A 26,690-nucleotide genomic window follows, 5' to 3' on the forward strand; every position below is an offset into this window, starting at 1 on the left:
CGCACCCTCTGTGTCCCCGCTGTTTTCTTCTTCCAAAGTTTAGGAGACAAGAGGGCTCTCTGTTAGACTCACCCGCCCCCATTCCGTTCCTCATACCGTTTCAAAATAAGAGCGAATGAATCACATTCTAAGCTCTCACCCATGCAATTCAGACAAGTTTGGAAATTAAACAAATCGCGTTTGCCCTAGAGGCCGTGGGGATCCAAACAAAATCAGACCAAGAAAATAAAGCGCAGCCAGGATCTCAAATGGAACTCTAGAACGAATGTTTGTTAATGATTAAAGGGTCTTTATTTTCTTAAACGCTAGAAAAATATGTATCGCTTAAGCTTGCATCATCAATAGGCAATGTGATTCACAGAACGCCTCCAAAGATGGTTTCTGTTAGTGTTGCAAAAGCACTTCTAATTTTGGTTGCCATGGTAACTGAAGAAGTCGCCCTGCACTGTTGAGAAGCTGATGTCTGCCTGGCTAGAACTAGCAACTATTTTTGAGAGGACCATGTCCCCCTCATGTCACCATAGTAATAAGAATTGAGCCTAAGTATTCAATGCTCCTGGCACATTTGTGTGTGTGTTTCTTTCCCTTAATTTCAACTTCTCAGAGTTTGCGATTGTGCAACAGATCGTTCCTCTCAAGCAAATGCGTGTCAATGCTACCTGCCCTCCAGCAAGTCAAATGGCCCCAAACGGACAGGCTGTTCCATCTCCCTACCCACAGCAATCCAGGAGGACAGAGGAGGGTGTGTGATGTTCCAGGACTCGCGGCCAGGAACCCAATCTGCCTGCCAGTTAATATTTAATTTTGAAATCCTAATTAGCTTTCTAAGTAGATGAGATGATGGGGCGGGGGCTGGGTATGGGGGAGGCTAATGGGAGAAAGCTCTCTTCATCCATGTCCCAGCATTTTGTGTGCTGTTGAATCCCTTTCATAAAGGCTTCAGGGGTTATTTTTGGCTTGACCATTGCTAAGTGGTCAGCCTGGGAAACCTTCAGAGGCCTCCTGTGTTGGGAAAAATTGCGGCTTGGATATTTAGGTGGCGGTGTGTGCTTTCTTCCATTAACTAAGCTGCATTTAAAGTAAAGGTCAGCTTGCCTGGGCCCTCAGTTCCCCCAGAAGCAACTAGGGAAAGGCCACACAAACTTTTATGTTCTCAGTTCAGCCTGAAGCTGTTTGTGCAGCAGGCTTCTCTGAGGGGAGCAGCGGTACCATTTCAAAAGACACTTTCAGCAGCCAATGTTGACGTCTTTAAAGGCCATATTCATTACACCAGCACCTCCCCCCAACCCCCAACGCCTGAAAATCAACTTTGCACATGGCTGGGGAGTGTATGATTGGTAACAATTTTAAAAGAAAGCGGCGAGTGAGGCGAGGGTCGGCCCCGGCGCGGGTGGCAGTCCCTGGGGGTCGTGGTCGGGGTCGCGGCCGCAGTCGGAGCGGGCGTGGGTCACTCGGGCCATGCGGGGCGCCAGGCGGAGCCCGCGGTGACTTACCATGCAGCGACCCAAGCACTGAATTGCTGTCCCTCTACTGACATGGCCCACCGGGGTGGGGAGAGGGACTTCCAGACATCCGCACGGCGCATGGGCACCTCGCTGCTCTTCCAGCTTTCAGTGCACGAAAGAGAGCTGGACCTGGTGTTTCTGGATCACAGCTATGCCAAGCCCTGGAGTGCCCACCCAGACGCCAGTAGTGCCCACCCAGACGCCAGTAGTGCCCGCCCCACCCGCATGCTCTTTGTTACTCCCCGGAGACAACACGAAAGTACTATCAAAGAAGAGTGAAGAAAATAGAAGACGTATGGGACAGTTAGTCCAGAGGACGAATGGACCACAGCGAACCTCGGCCTCCACGACCCTGAGACCAGAAGAACTAGATGGTGCCCAGCTACCACTGCTAACTACCCTGAAAGGGATCACAAAAGAGGGTCCTGAATAGAGTGGGAGAACAAAGTGGGACAAAACTCCAAATCAGTAAATAGACCAGGCTTGCTGGTCTGATGGAGACTGGTGGACTCCCAAGACTATGGCCCTTAGCCCTCTTCACACCTGGAACTGAACTCACCCCTATGACTCAGCTCTCAGCCAAACAGTACACAGGTGTAGAGGGGAAGAATCACATCCGAGAGGTACACACTCCTTAGAACAATCAACTGTACAAAACCAAAAGGACAGCATTTGCCAAGAGATAAAACTCTGGAAAGCAGGAAGGGACAAGAAAGAAGGATGAATAATAATGGTAAAACACAGGGAGGGCGGAAGTGGAAAGAGTGCTGGATCTGGGGGACTGAAATCAATGTATGAATTGTTGAATGGAAAACCAATTCACTGTAAACGTTTTAAATCATAATAAAAAGTTAAAAAAAAGAAAGCAAAAATTTTGTCTGAGTCATGTGATAATAATACTCAGCCCAATGTCACTCCATTGGGAGAAACTTAAAAATTAAAACACAATGTTCGACCTTGTTTCATTCTTCGAATCTAAATATAATGTTTTATTTCTAGGAATTGTGAGAGCCTAATTCATCATCTGGTTTTCTTTCACTTGTTGAAAGGATAGACTTTGTAACATTGGTCCCATTCTATGTTTCGGCATTTCCCATTGTCTTGCTATGAAGAAAAGAAAAGAAAAAACCTTTGACAGTGAAGTCATAAATTTCCAAAGAAGAAGAAAATGCTCAATTTTTATGAAGACAATAGTCTACAGTTTGAGGCAGATCGCAAGCTGTTAAATTGCTTTCTCTCGGGAACTACAAGGATGACGCAGCCTTTATTAGACAGCAGCCGAAGACTAGTCCATAGTTTCCCAGATAGGTAGCTTGTGTTGGCAAGACTCAAATGGCTTTAACTGACCACTTAGAAAATTAAAGAACAAAAATCCCAATCACCTGTGCTTGGATAAACTTGGACATCAGCCCTTAAAGATGGGGAAGTGAGAAGAAAGACAGGCTGGCAAATTGGGGCAGAGTTTAAGATCGGAGGGGCGGGAGGGGGCTGAGTAAAACTGTTGGGAAAAAGTGTTTTGAATGAGGAGAAAACAGGAAAAGGGAATAGAAAAAAATTACACAGAAGAGAAACCAAGTTGGAGAACAAAGACTGAAAAACCTACATCAGGAATATGCTGGGAAGTCTGAGTGGCAGACTAAAGTTCATTCTGACTACCTGCCTCCCTTCCCAATGGTGTGGGGTGGGACAGCTTTCCCATCTCCAGGCCTGTCACACTGGCTGCTAAAAAACTGGGGTGTCAATCATTCAGCTACCAAAAATGCTTTCTGCAACTCCATATACTGCTGTCTTCTAGTTGGGGGTATTTATAATACATTTGGCTATGTAATTGTAGATTTACAAGTGTTTTGCTTTTCCAAAGTGTCTATAACTTGTTTTCAAAATAATGTACCCATTCATATGATGTTATGAATTAGAAGGCATAAAAGTATTACAACAAAAGCAGCAGTTAGTCCCACTCCCAAGAGACAACCCCTTTCAGCTCTTAACTGTTTGCTTTCTGACCGCTGTATTTCTAAATAACTCCCTTATGTGGTTGGTTCTTGAGTTATCTATTTTACAAAGAGTCTGATTTCTTATTGGGAAGGTTTAACTCTCTTCTTACTTTTCCCTCCCCCAACTATATTCTCCTTTTGTGCAATGGAATTTGTGATACGTAATCAGCCCCGGCACCATTAACATAGCTTTGTTTGAAAAGGCTAGACATAAGAAAACTCCTAAGTTTAGTCTAGATGGGGGAAGGTAGATTGAATGCTCCATTCAGTGTTACCGATCAGCTGGGTTTGAGCTATTTTAATAAGTAGTTGATCAAGAATCAACTCTTGGAAGATGGAGGAATTGTTCTTGTAGATTAGATATTGTGTGGGTCATTCGGAGCTTATATGCAGGGATGTTATTTTTGCGGCGAGGTGGTATCAAGTTGGTTCCAATTCAGAGCTAGCCTACGTACAACAGGATTAACTACCGCCCAGTTTGCCCCGTCCTTACAATGCTTGAAACCATTGTGGCCACTTCCTACTCCAGTCTGTTCTTGAGTCATGAACAAGCCAAGGCCTGTGGAGACAAAAGTCTATTCAGAAAGGAGCCCCTGGGCTTGTCGCTTGGTGCTGTTCGTCAGCTCCAACACATAGCTGACAGATCTATGGAAAACAAAATGAAACACTGCGGATCCTCTGCTGTCCTCACAATTGATGTTATCTCTGAGCCCTTGTGGAGCTTCTTCCCTTTTCCTGACCCTCTGCTTTAGCAAGCAGGATGACCTTTTCCAGGGACTGGTCTCTCCTGGTAACACGTTCAACGTATGAACGATGGCTTCTCACTGTCTTCACTTCTAAGGAGCATGCTGACTGTACTTCCACCAAGACCGACCTGTTTATTCTCTGGCAGGCACAATATTTCCTTCATCAACACCATAATTCAAGTGCATGCATCCTTCCACATGCATTGGAAAGACCATGGCTTTGGTCAGGCGCACCTCAGTCCTCAAAGTGACATCTTTGCTTGTTCACACTTTAAAGAAGTCTTGTGCGCCAGAATTCCCCAATATAGTAGGGTGTTTGCTTTCTTGACTGCCCTTTCCATGAACATTGATTGTGGATTCAAGCAAAACGAAATCCTTGACAACTTCAATCCTTTCTTTGTGTCTCATGAAATTGGCTATTGGTTCAGTTGTGAGGATTGGCGTTTTCTATACATTGAGTTACAATCCATACTGAAGGGTGCAGTCTTTAATCTGCAGCAAGTGCTCCAAGTTCTCTTTCAGCAAGCAAGGTTGTGTCATCTCCATATCCCAGGTGGTTCGTGAGCCTTTCTTCTCCCCTGATGCTGTGGTCTTCACATAGACCAGCTTCTCAGATTCTTTGTTCAGCATATAGAGAGAATGCAATTTAGTGTAAGGGTACAGCCCTGACATATCTTTCCTCATGTTAAAACCATGTAGCACCCCCTTTTTCTGTTCAAACAACTGCCACTTGGTCTATGTACAGGTGCCACGTGAGCAGAGTGAAGTATTCTTGAGTGCCCATTCCTAATGCTACTCATAGTTTATTATGAGCCACAGAGTTGAATGCTGTTGGTCAATAAGGCACCAGTAAACAGCTCTCTGGTATTCCCTGCTTTCAGCTAAGATTCCTCTGACATCAGCAGTGAGATCCCTTGTGTTATCTCCTTCTGAATCTAGCTGCTTAAATTTCTGACAGCTCTCAATGTATTGCTCAACCACTTTTCCCATTATATTCAGCAAGATTTTACTTGCATGTGATATTAATGATATTTCGATAATGTCTGCATATATTCATTCTGTTGGATCAAATTTCATTGAAATGAGCACAGATATGGATGTTTTCCAGCTGGTTGGCCAGGTAGCTGCTGTCTTGTAAATTTCTTGGCATAGCCAAATGAATACTTTGAGTGCTACATCAGCTTGTTGAAACATTCCATTTGGTATTTCATCAATTGCACAAATGTGTGCTCATAAAATCCTTCAACATTGCAACTCAAGGCTTACATTTTTCCTGCAGTTCTTTCAACTTTTAAAATACCAAATGTTTTCTGGGGGAAGGGAGACAGCGGTCTGTGTAAGATATAAAAATAATAATAATTTATAATCTATCAGGGAGGAGGGGAAAAAAAGAGGAGGTGATCCCAAGAGCTCAATAGAAAATAAATGTCCAGAAAAGAATGAAGGCAACTCATGTACAAACATGCCTGATGCAATTGATGTATGGATTGCATCAAGAGTTGTAAGAGTCCTCAATAAAATGATCTTTTAATAAATAAACTCAAAAATATAAATGAAAAAGTATCCATTCGTCTGCTGGTGGGAAAAAAGTTGAATGTTTTCTTCTTTGTTTTAAAAAATGTCATGTCATTCTAATACTTTGCTACGTTAAGTGCTGGTCTTTGAAATCTTCTGTTTCCTGTATTTTATCATTTCTATAGTTGTCATACCCTTTGCCTTACTAATAATTTTAATAATAATGCACTTGTTTTTTATTTTAAACATAAGCACAAAGAGCAAATTTTCTATACTCTAATCAGTAATGTAATGGCCCAGTCTAAAATGATAGACAATTTTCAATGACCTTTCATGCAAACTATTGGTAATCTATAGAATAAGCCTTTCTTTGGAATATAGATTTGTTTACCTTCTCATTTTATAGTTGAGAAAATAAATATAGAGATGTTATATGTAGGATCACACAATTATTAAGTAGGAAAATATTTAGGACTCCTGACATTTTTTAGATATTCATTTTTTTCAGCCCCTTTCACACTGCCTCATCTTATCCCTTAGCTCTCTGGCTTTATATTTCTTTTTTTTTTAATGAATCATTTTTCTTTATTTTTTTAAAAACATTTTATTAGGGACTCATACAACTCTTATCACAATCCATACATACATCAATTGTATAAAGCACATCTGTACATGCTTTGCCCTCATCATTTTCAAAGCATTTGCTCTCCACTTAAGCCCTTTGCATCAAGTCCTCTTTTTTCCTCTCCCTCCCCACTCTCCCCTCCCTCATGAACCCTTGATAATTTATAAATTATTATTTTGTCACATCTTGCCCTGTCTGGCATCTCCCTTCACCCCCTTTTCTGTTGTCGGTCCCCCAGGGAGGAGGTCACATGTAGATCCTTGTAATCGGTTCCCTCTTTCCAACCCACTCACCCTCTACCCTCCCAGTATTGCCCCTCCTTTTTCTTTATTTTTAATAAATATTTATTATAAAATACACGTTATGCAACAATACATAATCTAGAGGTATCATTGATTGTGGGGCCAATTTGCTAAGTTTAAATGCTGGTTCTGCCCCTATGACCCTGGGCAAGTTATTTGATGTCTTTGTGTATCAGCCTTCTATGAGAATTTAATTAATTCATGTAAAACTCTTAGAATGATGTCTGACAATCAACAAATGCCATTATTATTATTGTAAATGATATAGAAATAAATATTAAGATGAATCCAAACCAAACTCACTGCCATCGAGTTTCTGAGACTGTAATCTTTACAGGAGTAGAAAGCCTCATCTTTCTCCTGAGGAGTGACTGGTAGTTTTGAACTGCTGACCTTGAAGTTAGCAACCCAACATGTAACCACTACTCCACAAGAACTCCTTAATAAATGAAAGAAAGAAATATAATTTGATGTCTAATCTCCTTGCTAAACCTAGCTAGAGAGATTAGTATATGTTTAACATTTCAGAGAATTACGATACTTTTGTTAGCTAAAAAACAAACTAAAAAAACTGAGTATTGTATAAAAATTGTGTTTGTTTCATTTTCCAATGTCATATATACACACACACATATATTTGAGCTTTTCTACATGATATTGAATATTCAGTATTCTTTTGTTTGTGTGTGTGTGTGTGTAGTACCTAACATACAACTAACATATTAGGGTCTCAAGAAGTACCCATTGAAACCATCTAAGTGAGATGTCAACTAAACCCATATGGAAGAAGCACACCAACATGCAAGACCCAAGAATAGTATATAATGTAATACCAATCCTAAAGAGGAAATTACATCAGTGCTAAAATTGTGAAGTTCTGGATTACAGAAACCTGTGGATGACAATGGAAGCTGAAAATACTTTTGCAGAGTGTACACATGGACTAAGCCTCCAGTAATTTCCTCTGACTGTAATTGAGGGTTGAGAATAGTCTGGCTGTCAAACAGGCTATTGTATTGTAGAGTTGATGATAGTAGATTAAAATGAAAAATCTGACTTGGTGGTTAAAACCTTATCATTGTATATCCCTTTTGATACACTTTGAGCTTGATCTGATTTTTAATATTTTCTGATTCTTTTTCAAACTGGTGCTTATTTCTGTTGTATTTTGTTATTGATGGTAGCCTTCTTGACTCTTATGTATTTTTCTATGTTTTTCAATATATGAAACCCAGCATGAGTGAATCTGTAAAGACAATAACTAGATTAAGGGTTCCTGAGGCATATGGCAGGGAGGTAGAGGGTAATGAGGAGCTAATATCAAGGAGTACAAGAAGAAAGAAAATGTTTTGAAACTGATTGTGACAACACTTCTTGAAATGACTGAATTATTGAATGGTATGATATCTGATTATGTTCTAATAAAATGGTTTGAAGGGAAAAAAAAGTACCCATTGATTGGTTCCTTCTAGTCTCTGGGAACTTGTAAAGAGAAATCTCAGGGGCTGGCCCCAATCCCAACTACACGGACAGCCCTCCCTCCCCCCAGAAGAATTCCCTTCAAAGGACAGCACTGAAGCTACAGCTCAGGGAAGGAAGAGAGTGGAAGAAGCCCTGAGGATGAGAGTCCTCCTCAGAGCAGTCCAAGCGCAGAGAGGACCATAGAACCGGCCCCACTACGAGACACGATGTCCCTCACTGACCCACTGTGATAAGGAAGCTAGCACTGGGGACAGTGCAGGAATTGCCTCTGTTCTGATCCCACTACATGGAGGCGAAACACTGACGTGCAACAGAACAGCAGGGGGTGCAGAGAAACAAAGTCCCCAGGGAGTACTAAAAATAGACTTTGGGGCCACAGCATGCCACCCTATCAGACTCGACTGGAAAACACTCCTAAAGGTCAACAAACAGACCTGAACTATCTATAGGCTTTTCTTTCTTTTTGTAGGTGGTTGTTGTTTTTGTTGCGCCTTGTTTTTTGTACATATTATTATCGCTGCAGGTCTATCTAGATAAGATAGGCAGACAGACAGTTCCAGGGGAACATGGGAGAGGAGGAGGTGGGGGGGCGGGGGAAGGGAACAGGGAACAACAAGTGATCTAAAAATCAATGGCAAGGAGGGTATAGGAGGCCTGGTAGGTCTTGATCAAGGGCAGTGTAATTACTGAAACCCAAATGAAGGCGGAACATGATAGTGGGACAAGAGGAAAGTCAAAGGGAATAGAGGAAAGAGCTAGGAGGCAAAGGGCATTTACAGAGGTCTAAATACAGTCATGTACACATGTAAATATATATATGAGGATGGGGAAATAGATCTATGTACATATAGTTATAGGTTTAGTATTAAGGTAGTAGATGGATATTGGGCCTCTACTCAAGTACACGCTCAATACAAGAACACTTTGTTCTATTAAACTGTCATTCCATGATGCTAAGCTTCCTAACCTGATCACTGAAGACAAAGTAGGTGCATTAGCAAATGTGAAGAAAGCTGATGGTGCTATCAAAAGATATAGCATCTGGGGTCTTAAAGGTTTGAAGATAAACAAGTGTTCATCTAGCTGAGAAGCAACAAAGCCCCCATGGAAGAACCACGCCAGCCTGTGTGATCACGAGGTGTCGATAGGATTAGGTATCAGACATCAAAGAACAAAAAAATCATATCATTGTGAATGAGGGGGAGTGCGGAGTGGGGATGCAAACCCATCTGTAAGCAAATGGACATCCTCTTACAGAAGGGTCTCAGGGAGAAGATGAGCCAGTCAGGGTGCAGTGTAGCAACGATGAAACATACAAGTTTCCTCTAGTTCTTTAATGCTTCCTCCCCCGCGGCCCCCTCGCCCCCCATCATCATGATCCCAATTCTAACTTACAAATCCGGCTAGACCAGAGGATGTACACTGGTATAGATAAAAGCTGGAAACAGGCAATTCAGGACAGATAAACCCCTCAGGACCAATAATGAGAGATACCTGGAGGTTAAGAGAAAAGTGGGGGTAGGAAGGGGGAACCAATCACAAGCATCTCCATATAACCCCCTCCTGAGAGATGGACAACAGAAAAGTGGGTGAAGGGAGCCATCATATAGTGAAAAAATAATAATTTATAAATAATCAAGGGTTCAGGGAGGGGGGGAGGCAGGGGGAAAATGAGCTGATACCAAGGGCTCAAATACAAAGAAAATGTTTTGGAAATGATGGGAAAAAATGTACAAATGTGCTTGACACAATGGATAGATGGATTGTCATGAGTTATATGAGCCCCCCAAAACTGATTTAAAGGAAAAAAAGGAAGAAATCTCACCACCAATGTGAGAAGAGCCCCTACAACTAAGACAAAACTTTTTCTTCTTTATACAATAAAAACATCCCAGAGATGGCACCTGGAAGTTGTGGACAATAAAAGAATAAGGGAATATTCATGGGACAACTTTTAAAAAATCATTTAATATATATATATACAGAAATATTTCTTTTAAAAATCATTTTATTGAGGGCTCATACAACTCTTATCGCAATCCATACACACATCAATTGTGTCAAGCACATTTGTACATTTGTTGCCCTCATCATTCTCAAAACATTTGCTTTCTACTTGAGCCCTTGGTAGCAGCTCCTCATTTTTCCCGCTCCCCCCTCCCTCATGAACCTTTGATAATTTATAAATTATTATTATTTTGTCATGTCTTACACTGTCTGACGTCTTCCTTCACCTACTTCTCTGTTGTCCATCCCCCACGGAGGAGGCTATATGTAGATCCCTGTAATCGGTTCCCCCTTTCTACTCCACCTTCCTTCCACCCTCCTGGTATCTCCACTCAGCACTGGTCCTGAAGGGGTCATCTGTCCTAGATTCCCTGTGTTTCCAGTTCATATCTTTACCAGTGTACATCCTCTGGTCTAGCCGGATTTGTAAGGTCGAATTAGGATCATGATAGTGGGTGGTGGGTCGGGAGGAAGCATTTAAGAATTAGAGGAAAGTTGTATGTTTCATCATTGCTACACTGCACCCTGAGGACTCTTACAGCTCGTGTAACAATCTATACATCAATTGTAACAAGCACATTTGTCCATATGCTGCCATAATTATTTTCTAGACATTTACTTTCTATTGAGCCCTTGGTGTCAGCTCCTCTTTCCCCCCCCCCATCCTCTCCTTCCCCACCCTCATGGCCCCTTAATAAATCATAAATTACTATTATTTTAATATCCTACACTGACAGCTGTCTCCCTTCCTCCATGGTTTCTGTTGTTGGTCCCCCTGGGGAATGGAGGGGTGTGGTTATATGTCCCCCTCCCTCCCCTCCTGGCCCCACCTTCCCTCTCTCTACCTTCCTGGTATCATTACTCCTGTTCCTGTTCCTGGATTCTGTGTGTCATGAGCTCTTATGTCCTATCTGTACCTAGGCACATGTTCAGTTCTAGCCCACAGTGAAAGGCAGTAGAGGAGTCATGGTAGTGAGGTTGAGGAATCCTTGAGGAACTAGAGGAGTACTGTGTGTTTCATGGGTGCTATACTGCACTCTGGCTGACTCATCCCTTCCCTGTGACCCTTCTGTGAGGGGATGTCCCATTCTCTACAGCTGGGCTTGGGTCTCTGCTCTGACCCCTTCGTTCTCAACAATGTTTTTTTATTTGTTTCATCTGCTAACTTGATGGAGTACTCTGGGGGAGATATGGGGGTTGAATAGAAGGAATGGGACATAGCTCGGTGGAGCCACCAAGCCTGCAAATGTACGTATTCCCACCTACCGAGCAGAGTCCAAATGGGATGTCAGTCTGCCCTTTGATTCGTCCCAGAACCCTCAGGGATTCAACGGGATTAGGAAGCCAGTGAAAAGCTTACGGGTCAGAGACCTTCTGGAAGCTTAGGCTAGTTTGTTCTCTCCAGTCTCTTCCTGGGAGATCTCAGCCAATTAAGATTCATCCACAATGCACCAGAAACTAGGGTTTCGCAAGTTCCCGGGGGTCTTGAGTTTCGCCTAGAGCAGCGGCGGGAAGCGCACTTCATGGAATGCTGGGACAAACTGCTGTGAGGGGCTTTGTGGTCTGTCATATTACACATCCGGAGGCCAACGGACTGCGCATATTGTATTATCTGTTATATCTTCACTGAGCCTCACGGCATCTTTCCCCGGAGCGCCGTGCGCACTTAGGCAAAAGCAGTCGGATTCTTAGGAATCCTTCACCTTGACACTGAGGAGGGCTTCCTGGCGCAGCCAGCTCGCCTCGCTTCCGTTGCACAGGAGGCGATGGGGCGGCGGGGAGGGGGGAGGGGGTGGGGGCAAGAGACCAGGCTCTCGTTTTTTCATCGGCACAGTGGGAATTGCCTGGGACACGTCCAGCGCTAGCTCCCAACGCGGCGCCATCCTTTGTGTGCCAGGCACAACCTCTGCTATCAGATAGAAATTCAGTACCTGTATGCATTTGGGCACATTCCCATGCCGCTCTGAAAGTTAGCTTCTTGCTGTGCTTATGCACGGAGGCGGGGCATAAAATAATGAGCAAGATTCTAAGTGAAACGCGTGGCTGCGCGCAGCAGCAACAACAACAACAACAGAAGCCTTTGTGTGTTCCTGCTGAGCAGATGCGTTTCTTTTGCCTGGCGAAGAAGAGTGCTGGGTGGAGGCGAGCCATCCACAGCTCTGCTTCCGCTGCCATCAGGGACAGACTGTTGCCATCGTTCTCCACTCCCCTCGCATTTCTCACGGTCTTTAGGGGCTACTCTACCTTCAGGCAAGTTCCCCGCAGGACGCAAAGGGAGATGGTTATGTGAGCTGCAAACATACGGGCAATTGTGAGGATGGTGTAGGTCCCGTGGTGTTTCATTCTCGTGTACTTGAGGTCGCTGAGTCGGAGTCGACTCAATGGCACCTAGCAATGGCTGCATCTACACCCGTTTATCAGAAAAGTCACCAAATTACTGGCAACTCCTCTGGTTTCCTTGGCCGGAACTGTGCCTCATGGCCACCCCCAGCCCCGAGGGGTCACCTCTGTCACAAACAGCAGGTGGCAAACAAGAAAGAAAAAAAGAGTTAGTAAAGCACAGCCACCCTGTAATAAATATTATCACTTATTGATGAGATAACCATGTGTCCCAATTGCTCAGGGGCGGCCCTGGCTTACACCTGTTGTCCCCGTTTAATTATTCATGACATTTCTATCTGCGGTCAAACACATCCTGGTTTGAATGATAAATCATATGTCAGGGAGAGGGATTGACACCAGGGCTGCGACAATGGATGGGCTCAAACGTGGGAACAATTGTGAGGGTGCAGGACCAGCAGTGTTTCCTTCCTTGGGGCACTGGGCCGCTTTGATGGGCACCACACAACAACAATAGCATTGCGCACTTGCTATTGTCGGCTTGCATTAAATAATAGTTATTAACAAAACAACAAAAACATGACAAATTCGCCAAGTTTCCATGTGGTGGATGCCTACGGTGTAGTTTAGACAGCAAGTGCTTGTAGGGGTTTGTAGGGGAGATATATGACTGAGTTGACAGCTGAGTTGAGGAACTTAGTCTCCATGGAAATGAAGTATGAGGGAGGCCTAATTCCAGGAGAGCAGGAATAAATACATTAGGAAATGGTTGTAAAATGGAAACATACATAGCTTGTATGCGAGGATTCGAACAAATCACTAGTACCAAATACCGCATGTTTGATGCTGAGTTTTGTTTATGTGATGAACACTTGGCACTCTCAAGGCACAAAATTGAGATACATTTTGGCCTCAGGAGCATTTCTGAGGACTCACATCATACAAGTCAACAGTTCCGTCATAGTAAGAAGGGTCCTGAAATCGACACAGTCAACTGGTGGTTTCAGATTGCTGACTTGGCCGTTAGCAGCACAACTCATCACTCATTGCACCGTCATCTTTGATATTCATCAATAAACTCTCATAAACTCATCCTTGGATTTTTGATTCAGGTTATTCTGAGGTACCTTATAGATTTTACGTGAATGGGATGTTAAATTCTTTCATTTTCTTCTCACTACCAGACTTATAGTAGAGTTGGCTACTTAATTTGTGTATTGATCTCGCCTCTAGTCACACTATTGGAGGCAATAGTGCTAGTCTTTTGTGAGCAGTCTCTGGAATTTTCTGTGTTCTAAATCTTTGCAAATAAGAACCATGTTAATTCTTCCTTTATAATAGTTACTTAAGGTTTTCTTGTGTTGCCTAGAGACTATAGTAAATATCGAATAAAAACAATGTTCATGGGCAGCTCGGTCTTCCCGAGTTTATAGAGAATGTTGGTGATACTTCACCATTAAAGATACATCCCGAAGTGACTCTGCTAGCTGCACACCCTCATGAAGAGTTCACTGAAGATACGGTGCTACAGAAAAACGATGAAAAAACTAGATGGTGCCTGGCTATGTTAGACAGGCTTCTCTAGAGAGACAAAACCAGATTGCTAACAAATATAGATAGATAGATAGATAGATAGATAGATAGATAGATAGATAGATAGATAGATAATACAAGAAATAAACAGTTAAGTTATAAAGTAGTACAAATAGCTCAGTACAATTCAAATGTGTTAGACTGTTGTGAGGCACTGGCAGTACTTCAAGTCTTGAGGGCCACCAGGTAATCCTCTGCAGAGAGATTCAGATTCTCCGGGAACAGGCAGCAAACAGCAAGGCAGGTCACCAACAGTCAGTCCTCAGCTCAAGAGATGTAAATTCCAATTATGTAGTGAAACAGGTCTTGAAGGAACCTCAAATACAGCGACACAGTCCACAGGTTAGGTGTCACACAGGTAGTGTAGCTTGCAAATTGAGGCGCAGAACAAGCAAGGCAGCCGCACAATGGCCCGATGATCAAAGAGCGAGAGACAAGAAAGGCGAGGTTCACCAAGCCATTTATCTCTCCGCCCTTCAATTAATCCCACATGTCTTTATATGCCAGGCTGGCACAGTAAAATAACTACCTCTACCTCACTGACTATCAGAAAGAGTAGCATCTGGGGCAGCAGTTCTCAACCTGTGGATCGTGACCCCTTTGGGGGTCAAACAACCCTTTCACAGGGGTCGTCCAATTCATAACAGTAGCAAAATTACAGTGATGAAGTAGCAATGAAAATAATTTTATGGTTGGGGTCACAACAACATGAGCAACTGTATTAAATGGTCATGTCATTAGAAAGGTTGAGAATCACTGGTCTGTCTGGTGGCTTAAATGGTTGTCTTCAAACGAGCAGTCATCTAAGTGAGGCGTCAACTAAGCTTGCATGGAAGAAGCACACCAGCCTGTGCAATCCAGGATTGTAAATAATATAATCGAAATCTAAAGGAGGGAATGGTTTTAGAGCTTAAATTGTCACACTCATTTTATAGAAGTATATATATGAATGACAGTGGAGCCCAAAATCTAATTGGAGAGTCCACCGATGGATGAAGCCTCCGGTAAGTCCCCTGTGACCGTAGTCAAGGGGTGTGAGTAGCCGTGCTGTCAGACAGTCTTGCAAAATCTATTACGGTGCATGTCGTTAGGTTGAAATATGATACCTTATCCTTTGATCTCCCTTTTGACCCATAACTGGACTGATAGTTGCCTAGGGGCATGGCAGGGGGACTGGGGGAAGATAGGGAACTAGCAACAAAGAGCATGAGAAGAAAATGTTCTGAAACGGATTGTGGTTCTGAGTACAAACATTTCCTTCATATGACTGAATGATTAAATTGTATGATATGTGAAGTATATGTCAATAAAACCATTACAAATACTTTTGGGGTTTGGGTAGCTAGCATTGCCTAAGTTAGGCAAGTTCTAATGTGTCAAAAATTTTCTGGTGGGGGTGGGTGTGGATGGGTCATGGATGGGTGTACAATTTCATTAAATGCTTTTATATGTTTCTGTATAGGTGATCCAGAGATTCTTCTAATCAATAATGGGTTTAATTCAATTCACACATTTTCTATTGTTAAGCACACTTATATTTTGGGTATTGATTCTGCTTGATCACATTTATTTTTTAATTTTAATTTTGTAAAATGTAATACTTGATTACATTTAAAATCTGATGTGATTTAGTAATATTTTATTTTGCATTTGTTGGTATCTCTGTTACATAGTGAAATTAACATATGATTTCACTTTCTTGTTTTACCTGCTATGCTTTCAACAAATCTTCTATTCCACGGTAGCCTGAACTGTGACTTTACCCTAAGGTATAGCTTGTGTCTTCGGTGGTATGTGTCTTAGTGCTACCATAACAGGAATATTTAACAAGCAAATTTATTGTTTAACAATTTAAGGAGCCTAGCAGGCTGAACGGAACACTAGCACTGGGGAAGGCTGTGACTTTGTCGGCCGTGTGAAAGCAGTTATCTCCTTTCAACATCTGTGAGCTTGGTGTCCTTGGTGATTCATTGAGTCTTGGCATCAGTCTTCCCCTGGGTCTAAGAGGTTCACAACCCAGCGACTCTGGGTCTAATGTCCTGGTAGTGCAGAGGTCCCCCTCATCTCTGCTCACGTGTTTGTTCTCGTTTATGTTCTAAAAGGGATTGTACATTAGACTGGGTTCTGCAAAGAAGCAAAAACAAAACCCCGTCAGTGCTGTGCCAACCTCACAATTGTTCTGTGGTTTGAACCCATTGCTGTAGCCACCATGTCAGTCTGTCTTGTTGAGGGCCTTTCTCACTCCTCGTCACTGCCCCTCTACTTTCCCAAGCATGGGATCCTTCTCCAGGGCCTGGTCCCTCCTGATAGCATGTCCTAAGTATGTGAGATAAAGGCTATCTTTGCCTCTAAGGAGCACTCTGCCTGTACTTCCAAAACATATATGTTTGCTCTTTTGGCAGTCCTTGGGGCCGGCACACCTTAGTCTTCAAAGTAACCACCCTGTTTTAACACTAATGAGGTCTTGTACAGCAGATTTACCCAAATGCAATGTGTCATTTAATCTCTTGATTGCTGCTTCCATGAGAACTGGTTGTACATCCAAGCAAGACAAAATCCTTGACAGTGTCAATATTTTCCTCATGATGTTATCTATTGGTCCAGTTGTGAGGACTATGGTTTTCTTAACATTGAGTTGCAAGCAATCCATACTGAAGCCTGGTGTGTGTGTGTGTGTGTGTGTGTGTGTGTGTGTGTGTGTGTGAGAGAGAGAGAGAGAGAGAGAGAGAGAGAGAGAGAGAGAGAGAGAGAGAGAGAGAGATTGAGTGAGAGAGAAAGAAAGTTTATATCAAGCAAGTGGATCACAAAGTTTTAGAAGTGAGTAAATTCAGTCTGGATCATCAGATGCTAAGCTGGATGCATTTCCTGATTCAGATAACTGCTAGGACTGGTGGACTAGGAAGCAGGAAGACCACAGGCTGGTGGTAGAGACAGAAGTGAATGAATACCAGGTCAGCAAGCAAAATGTCAGGCCACTGATGGCTCTCTGAATCAGTTGACTCAAGTCCAATGAACCTGTGGTCAAGGAGACAGATTCAGGATCTAGACTCAGCAAGAAGAAAGAAGAAGACTTCTCAGAGTCTGCTTAAATAGGACCACACCCCCAAGGAAACGTCCTTTCAATTGTATCAAAACTGTGACCCAATTAAAGTGGTAGCACTGTGCTCTAATCCTCCCCAAACTGTTTGGTTGTTCCCAGAAGTCATCGTGGAATTGATTGTGTTACATTAGATTACATCATGAGAGGATGCTGACTTAGTCAGGTTGACATAAAACCTATCACGGATTGATTTAAAATACAACCTAGTCCAATAGATTGTAACCTACCTCATTATAATCATCACATCATCTATGGTAGGATTTATATCACACAGGATAATTACATCAGATCACAAAATAGAGGATAATTATATAATATTGAGAATCATGGCCCAGACACTTTGACACACATTTTAAAGGGGGGATATAAATCAATCCATCAAATATGTAGCAGCATAGTTTTGAAATTTTATTTATAACTACAATTGAGCCATTTGAACTCATTTAGTAGAGTGATTGCAATCATGACCCATATTGGACCTTCGTTGTTTATGTTGTCATAGTTTCCTAGGCTGCTCTCATGAGGGGAGAAGATCACCACGTTTTTTGCTGGTGTGAAGCAGCTGGTGGGTTTGAACTGCAAATCCTCTGATTAGCATCTGAGCACTTAAGCATTGTGCCACCAGGGCATAGGATAGCATGAGTGTGGGGGTTTTCCTTTTTGCAGAATTTTATTCAGCCAATGTGGATACTTGCAACAGTGATGTAATATTTCTATTACAAAGTTGGAAATAAAGAATTGTCTCATTTTATATTTATGCTGTCATTGATATGAATCGGGCTCTATGATGTATTCAAATAACAAATCACTTAAAAGAAGCTCTGGTTCTTCTTCTTGATCTTGCTACTATAGTATTGATGATTCATGGCATGCCTAAACTGAACATGGGCTTCAACATTACATGCCAGTGTGTACCAAGCAGAGGGGAGCCTCGGTGGTAGAGTGGCTGTTAGCAACCATCAACCTGGCTGGATGAGCAAGATGAGACCTTCTGCCTCCATGAAGATTTACAGCTGCAGAAACCCCACAGAGGGCGGCTATTAATTGGAATTGACTCCATGACAGTGAATTTGGTGGGTGGGGGGCCGGGGGAGGTTGGAGCATACCAACTGGAAACATCAGGTGCAATCGGATAGACCTGGATTCTGTGCCAGCCCAGCCATTCACTAGCTAGATCTCTGAGTTGGGGCAAACTCCTCCATTTCACTAGCTGTTATTTATCTCGCCACGGTAGTAGAGACTGTAGTATCTGCCTTAAGGGGGCGGTTATGATGATTGAACTGGGAATGTGAGAGCATGTCGATCAGTGACTGGCATCTAGGAAACTTCTGATTTTTAGTAAACTTTCTCTGTTAAATTGGCTTAAATGCTAAAATGGCGATTTCCCTATGTCCTTCCCAGAAGATGCAGTGCTATAGCAAAGTGTGGTGAAGAAATAAGATGTGCCTGGCTATCAGATAAAACAGTGTCTGGGGACTTAAAGCCTTATTTTCAAACAAGCAGCCATCTGAGTGAGATGTCAACTAAGTCCACATGGAAGAAGCATGCCAACAGCAGTGACTGAAGGATTGTAAATCATATACTGCATATACTCCAGTATAAGCCGACCCAAGTATCAGCTGAGGCACCGAATTTTACCACAAAACTGCATTAAAAATGTGCTGAATCCTACAGCCAAGGTGCACTGCGGGCGCGCTCTCTTTCCGCTTGCCCGTTGCACCTGGAGGAGGGCCGTAGGCAACCATGGCGCCCAGCCGGAATGGCATGATCCTGAAGCCCCACTTCCACAAGGACTGGCAGCGGCGTGTGTCCACGTGGTTCAACCAGCCGGCGCGGAAGATACGCAGGCGCAAGGCACGACAAGCTAAAGCCCGCCGCATCGCCCCGCGGCCCGCGTCCGGCCCCATCCGGCCCATCGTGCGCTGCCCCACGGTGCGCTATCACACCAAAGTCCGTGCAGGCCGAGGCTTCAGCCTGGAAGAGCTGAGGGTGGCCGGCATCCACAAGAAGGTGGCTCGCACCATCGGCATCCGTAGACCCCAGGCGGCGGAACAAGTCCACGGAGTCCTTGCAGGCCAATGTGCAGCGGCTGAAGGAGTACCGCTCCAAGCTCATCCTCTTCCCCCGGAAACGCTCGGCCCCCAAGAAGGGAGACAGCTCTGCGGAGGAACTCAAACTAGCCACGCAGCTTACTGGACCTGTGATGCTCATCCGAAACGTCTACAAGAAGGAGAAAGCCCGGGTTATCACGCAAGAAGAGAAGGACTTCAAGGCCTTCGCCAGTCTCCGCATGGCCCGTGCCAACGCCCGGCTCTTTGGTATCCGAGCGAAAAGGGCCAAGGAGGCTGCAGAGCAGGATGTGGAGAAGAAGAAGTAATGTTGCCAGGGCCTTTAATAAACTCTCCCCACACACACACAAAAAAATGTGCTGAAAAACTCGGCATCTGGTCATCTGAAGCCAAAGGAGGGAATAATATCAGAGCCTAAATTGTGAGAATCTGGTTTGCAGAGAGCCCAAGATACATTTGTGGGAACTTCATCGGATTTGAGCCTCTGGTGATTTCACTTGTATCCATAATAGAGGGATGGGGGACACTGGTTACGAAACAGCGTGCGTTGAGAGGTGACTACAGAAGGTGGAAATGATAGACCTGACTTGAACACTTAAAACCTTGTCAGTTGATCCCTTTCTGATGCACGTTAGGCCTGATCTGCTTTTTAACACACACACACACACACACACACACACACACACACACACACACATATATATATTTCTTCACATTGGGATTTATCTCAGATGTGTCTAATCACTGGGGGTGAGCCTCTTGAATTTTTATTAAATATCTGTCCGTTTTTCAGTACACGAAACCCAGGACTGATGAACCTATAGAGAGAGCGAGTCAGAGAAGGGTTTCTGGGCGGTGCAGTGGTGGTGGTAAAAGATAAAAGCTGATGTCAAGGAGTTCAAGAAGGAAGAGAAAGTTTTGAAAGTGATTGTGCTAGCAATGGGGCAATGCTGCTTGCTGTGATTGAACTATGGAATGACATGATATCTGTATTAACTCCCACTAAAATTGTTTTGAAACAGAAGTTCTATCGGGTTGTAGCTTACGTTTCGGCACCTTTCCTGTATCATGCTTGCAGGACTTTTTTTTTACACTTATCTATTTGGTGTCTGCCGTATCCTAGATTTCACCAGATGCTGGGGTTATAGTGAGAAAACAGAGATAAAATAAGCCCAAGTGTCCTGTCTAGAAAGTTCCAGCATAATTACAAGACGAACTAACAAGTGCTATCAACAAGTAAGAGCAGAGCTGAGTGCGGGTGCTAAGGATCAAGCAACAAACTCTCCAGGGGAGTGGAGGGAGGGAGCGCCAAGATGACATTCCAGGGAGTCTTGAAAGTCAACTAAGGAAATGGACAAGTGTGCACTTGAGGCAAAGTGGTTATGTCAGTCGACCTGGACAGGAAAAGGTGTTTGTGATGGGTGGGTCAGATGTCGGGGACACATGGAATCCTTGATTCGTTCTCAGAACTTTCTTTCAAGCTCTGTACAGTAAGCCTTTGAGCTCTGGCCCTCCCATGCCTCCAGTGTCCAAGAGGTAGCATTTAATCCCCTGCTCATCAGGGTTGCGTTGGCTCCCCTGGGGAGTTGACAACAGAAGAAGGCAAAGAGGAGCAAAGGCAAACGCCCGGGTGTGTATATTTGCAGAAACGTCTGGCGGGATTGAGACAGGCTTGGAAATAGATGAGGGCTCTATTTCTCATGCTGTAGAATAAAGCAGCTTCTGCTGGAGGTTACAATTATATAGCACCCTAAAAATAACAGAGAAGGAAAACGGAGGCTTGGTGATGGTGGTTTGACTCTTAGTGTGGTCATCTTCTGAGGGGAATTCATAATCGGGTTGTTTTTACTGTCTATGGATTGGAGTAAATGCCGCCAGTAAACATCCCAATGTTTCCAATTCTGAAGCCTTCTCGGAATGCCACCCCCTCCCCTGCCAACACCACATTCAAAGTGTACTTCATTGGGAACCTCAGCATGTTACACAAAAGCAACGGACGTCTCCACAAGCGACAGCCTTTCAGAAATTTTCCAGCCTGCTTAGGGATGCTCTTAAGAAACCCACTCTTGTTTCAACTGAGAATAAATAGGAGAGGTTTGTTCCTTAATTTTTTTACCTTCTCTTCTTCATCTTAGAACTTAGTGTGTGTTTTCCAAAAGGGTGTTTAAGAGAGAAATGTTTATGTCTATGTCTTCTGGGCTCCAACTACCTTTAAAATATCTATATAATTCAAGTCAGTTCAGCCTCCTTTGAACTAGCAGCCCAGATCCTGAATTTATTCAGATCAAGGACCTACTTCTTAAAAACTCACCAGACATGATTTGAAGGTATCAGAGAAAAATAAAGTGGAGTAGGGAAATTCTGCAGGGGGAATTGAATTCTGCTTGTGGTGTCAGGAAGAGTACTTACGCTGGGTTTGGAGTCATAGGGAGGATTTCAACCACGAGGTGCTTGTGATGAGAAAAAGAGAAAAGAATTTAAATAAAGCTTGTGCTAAGAAAAAAAAATCTTTTAAAACTTATTTATTCATTAATTTATCCCATTTAAAAAAAGACCCTTCATGAAATAGATTGACACAGTGGTTGCAACAATAGTTTCCCACAAAGAGCATTTTTTGTTTGGTTTGGTTTTCATTGTGAGGATTATGAAGATGATGCAGGACCAGGCATGATTCAGTTTTGTTGGAACTGACCTGACAGCACTTAACAACAGCTACAGGCCCTTAAAGAACATCACTGCTCATCATTCCTCATATACAATTAAAATTCAAGCAAAGGTATCTGTGAGAGTTGAAGTTTTGTGTCAACTTGGTTGCACCAGGATTCTCAGTGGTTTGGCAGTTAAGATACAATAATCCAGTCTTAAATGCTAGAAGGTAAACAAGCGGCCATCTAGCTCAGAAGCAACAAGGCCCACATGGAAGAAGCACACTAGCCTGTGTGATCACGAGGTGTGGAAGGGATCAGTTATCAGGCATCAAAGAACAAAAAAATCGTATCATTGTGTGCTCACCTCCATGATACAATCACTGAAAACAAATGGGTGCATAAGCAAATGTGAAGAAAGCTGATGGTGCCCAGCTATCAAAGGATATAGCATCTGGGGTCTTAAAGGCTTGAAGGTGAACAAGCGGCCATCTAGCTCAGAAGCAACAAAGCCCACATGGAAAGAAACACACCAGCCTATGCAATCACGAGGTGTTGAAGGGATCAGGTATCAGGCATCATCAGAACAAAAAATCTTACCATAGTGAATGAGGGGGGAAGTGCAGAGTGGAGACCCAAAGCCCATTTGTAAGCCACTGGAGATCCCCTTGCAGAGGGATCTTGCAGAGGGGTCTTAGGGAGGAGATGAGCCAGACAGGGTGGGATGTAGCAATGATGAAAAATACAACTTTCCTCTAGTTCCTAAATGATTCCTAGCCCCCACCCCCACTATCATGATCCCAATTCTACCTTGCAAGTCTGGCTAGACCAGAGGTTGTACACTGGTACAGATAGGAACCAGAAACACAGGGAATCCAGGACAGATGATCCCTTCAGGACCAGTGGTTTGAGTGGCGATACTGGGAGCATAGAGGGAGGGTGGGTTGGAAAGGGGGAACCGATTACAAGGATCTACATGTGACCTCCTCCCTGGGGGACAGACATCAGAAAAGTGGGTGAAGGGAGACATCGGACAGGGCAAGATATGACAAAATAATAATTTACAAATTATCAAGGGCTCATGAGGGAGGGGGAGGGGAGGGAGGGGAAAAATGAGGACCTGGTGCCAGGGGCTTAAGTGGAGAGCAAATGTTTTGAGAATGATGAGGGCAATGAATGTACAAATGTGCTTTACATAATTGATGTATGTATGGATTGTGATAAGATGAACCCCTAATAAAACGATTAAAGAAAAAAAAGATACAGTAATCCTCTATGATGTGATCTTCTTGGAGGTGTGGCCTGTTTCCAACAAGAGTGGACATTGTGGAAAAGCTTGCTTGCTTTTTGCTGGGTCTGAACCCTACAAGTGACTTGTTATTTGACATCTGACCCTTTGGACTTGAGGCAGCAGCCTGCTATATTGCCTGCTACCACTGGGCGTCACCAGCAACTTGACAGTTTACACACCAGCTTTGGATCCATTGTCCTCTGCAGTCAGAAGCCTGTTGACATCTGACCTGCCGATCTTGAGTTCATCAGCCTCTGAATCTGGGTCAGGAGAAGCCTCCAACCTAATGTCTGATCCAAGGACTTGGAACGTGCCCACCTCTTCAACTGTGTGAGCCATATCCTTGGTATAAGCTTCTCTGTATGTAAACGTTAGTCATTATGGTGTGGGAAACAGAAAGATTTCTCCCAAATTGTCTCCCCCAAATATATGTTAGACTTAGGACACTGCTTGCAGCTAATGGTAAATGATTGTCAAGTTACCACCCTGAAGGCAGTCAGTTGCCAGACTACTGTCTGGTCCCACCACAAATAGGGCCCACTCCCGGCTGTTAAGGACAATGGGCTATTTCTCCCTAAAAGCTTGTGACCATTAGCTTGGTTCCTATAGTGGGGTTTACACCCTACTGATAATGGTCTCTATAGTTGAGCCAGAGAACAGGTCAAACCGGCTCAGTGACGTCCAAAGTTAGGCTGCCATCCTGAATTTAGGATCCACCCATCTTGCCACATGTATTTCCCCCATCTCTCCTCTTCCTATTATATGTATACCTCTAGATCACCACAAGGTCAGCAATCTGAAACTACCAGTGGCTCCATGGGAGAAAGATGAGGCTTTCTACTCTCATAAAGAGTTACAATCTCTAAAACCTACAGGGGCAGGTCTACCCTGTCCCATAGAGTTGCTACAAGTTGGAATTGACTAGATGGCAGTGAGGTATATAAACTTGAGGAATACTGGTAGCATAATGGATTATTCACTGGGCTGCTAGCCACAGGCTAGTAGTTCAAAACCACCAGCTTCTCCAAGGAGACAGGTGAGGCTTTCTGCCCCAGTAAAGCTTTATAGTCTCAGAAACCCAAAGACCCAGTTCTACTTTGTCCTACAGACTTTCTTTGAGTCTGATGGGCTTGATGGCATTGAGTGGAATTGATAAAAATCAATAAGCCTATACACATAGTGTCTATACATACAGCTGATCTAGCGAATCCAACTTAAGACTCACTGCTATTGAGTTGAAGCCTACTCAGAGTGACCCTTTAGGACAGGGTAGAACTGCCCTTGGGAATTTCCAAGACTCTCACCCTTCACAGCAGTCGAGAACCCGGTCTTTCTCCTGAGGTGCTATTGGTGGTTTCAAACCGCTGACCTTGCAGTTAGTAGCCCAACTTGTAACCACTGCGCCACCAGGGTTCCTGCCCATAAAATGAGTCTAAAAAATAAGTTCTGATTCTTCTCGTGATGATTATTTAGATGCACTAAAAAGATCCAATATGAAGATTGTTTTTTAAGAGTTTGATCATTTGTTTCTTTCTCTCTTTTTAAAATCACTTTATTGGGGGTTCATACAACTCGTATCACAATCCATACGTACATCAATTGTATAAAGCACATTTGTACATTCGTTTCCCTCATCATTCTCAAAACATTTGCTCTCCACCCAAGCCCCTGGCATCAGCTCCTCATTTCCCCCTCCCTCTCCACTCCCCACTCCCTCATGCACCCCTGATAATTTATAAATTATTATTTTGTCATATCTTGCACTGTCCGACGTCTCCCTTCACCCACTTCTCTGTTGTCCGTTCCCCAGGGAGGAGGTTATATGTAGATCCCTGTATGAAGAATATTTTGAGGTAGTTATTTTCTCCATTTTTTTTTGGTTGTCTCTGGCCTGCTGGTGCCCTACGCATGGACATCTTTTCCGACTGTGAAATCCATCTCTGCCCCACGGTGAGGAGAGGCTGGGATGGATTGGTAAAGAATTGAGGTGGCAGAGGGAAACCTGTGAGCCTTGGGAGTCCTGTGTCCACCTGGTTCCATCACTCAGCCAAGTCGGCGTTTGTTCCGCCCACTCAGCCTGCTCCTTCCGCTTCCGGTGGGCTGGGCGCTGACCTTCAGAAGTTCGCCGCAGCATCTGCGATGGGGAAATGAGATTTTCTTACCCCCAGGGTATAGGGTATCGGCAACAGGATCAAGTCCAAGGGACTTAGAACGTTGGCGCTCATTACCAGGTGTGCTGGAAGCGGTGCCGGGATGAGGATGGGTTTCAGTGTCACTGTGTGTCCGAATCTCATCAGCAACAACTGTTGCTGGCTTCAGAAGACCCTCAGCAATTTATGGATCATTTTACAGAGGAATTATAATCTTACTGTCTAGAACTTCTCCGGAGACGCTTTGGCACGGAGAGAGACCCCAACAACCTCGTACAGACTGGATGTCTCTGCCATCGAGAGCACATCCACTTGAATGCTGCTCAGCGGGAACCCGACTGCTTGAGCACCGAGTGGCTGGGCAGAGAAGGCTTGTGCGAAGCAGATGAAACACCAAACGGTTGGTATATTCCGTACGTTGATAGGGACCCAGAAACAACCCACCGACAATTGGAACTAGCAAGACCTTGACCTTCAAGGTAAAAAAACGTCAAATTAATTGAAGCACAAGTGCGAAGAGGCTGGAAGGGCAAGAGGAGACCCCTGTTTCACAGAACCAAGCCGGCAAAACGATGAAGCGTGTTGTTACACATTTTTGAATGAAGGAGCATGTTGTTCGGGAGCAACACCATCCAAACGGAGTTGCCTGGGGCCCAGTGCGGTGAAGGCAATGGGGAGTTCAGCCTTGGTGGAAGGAAAGACCCTTCCCAGAACTCAGCTCAGTCAAAAGCAAAGAAGAAAAAGAAATGTGCACTTGATGAAATCCTGGAGATTGAAGAGGAAAAGAAAAGAGCTGGCCGCACAGACTCCTGGCTACACAGCCTGATATCGTTGTGAAAATTGTAACTAAAAACCTTGGAGAAAGATATAATAAGGGTGTTGTGAAGGAAGTAATTGAGAGCTACATCGCTGTTATAAAGGTGGTTGATTCTGGAGACCAGCGGAAACTTGACTCTTTTTGAAACCGTAATAGCAGCACCGGGAAGACAGATTCTAGTTTCACATGTAGTTCCCTACAGAGGGAACGAGGGCACCCTTGGATGCATCAGTCAGAAGACTTCAGCAACTACTGTAATTATTGCAATTGGCCCTTTCAAAGGATACAGAGTTGAAGGGATCCAATAGGAAGACATTTCTAAACTTGCCTGAGTTTGAAAATTTGTTAACAACACATTAAAATGCAAAGGATCAAAGTGTGTTCTCTAAGGCATTATGAAACTCTACTGTGTTCGGCTGTTATTTTTTTAATAAAATAAATGGATATATTTAAATACTTTTGTGTGGTTGTTTAGCTGAACATATATAAAATTATATAAAGCTTATATA

The 26,690-nt window shown here is 43.7% G+C and overlaps 1 protein-coding gene and 2 pseudogenes across 2 annotated transcripts in view; all 3 read left to right on the forward strand.

The window, feature by feature from the left end:
* NIM1K (NIM1 serine/threonine protein kinase) overlaps positions 1 to 26,690 on the forward strand; it is a 66,448-nt gene that overhangs the window by 1,023 nt on the left and 38,735 nt on the right. The gene's annotated exons all lie outside the window — the stretch shown is intronic.
* On the forward strand, positions 18,896 to 19,628 carry LOC142440766 (large ribosomal subunit protein eL13 pseudogene; annotated as a pseudogene).
* Positions 25,354 to 26,513, forward strand: LOC142440767 (DNA/RNA-binding protein KIN17 pseudogene; annotated as a pseudogene).

Source organism: Tenrec ecaudatus, chromosome 2 (assembly GCF_050624435.1).
Source record: "Tenrec ecaudatus isolate mTenEca1 chromosome 2, mTenEca1.hap1, whole genome shotgun sequence".
In the NCBI taxonomy this organism is placed as follows: domain Eukaryota; kingdom Metazoa; phylum Chordata; class Mammalia; order Afrosoricida; family Tenrecidae; genus Tenrec; species Tenrec ecaudatus.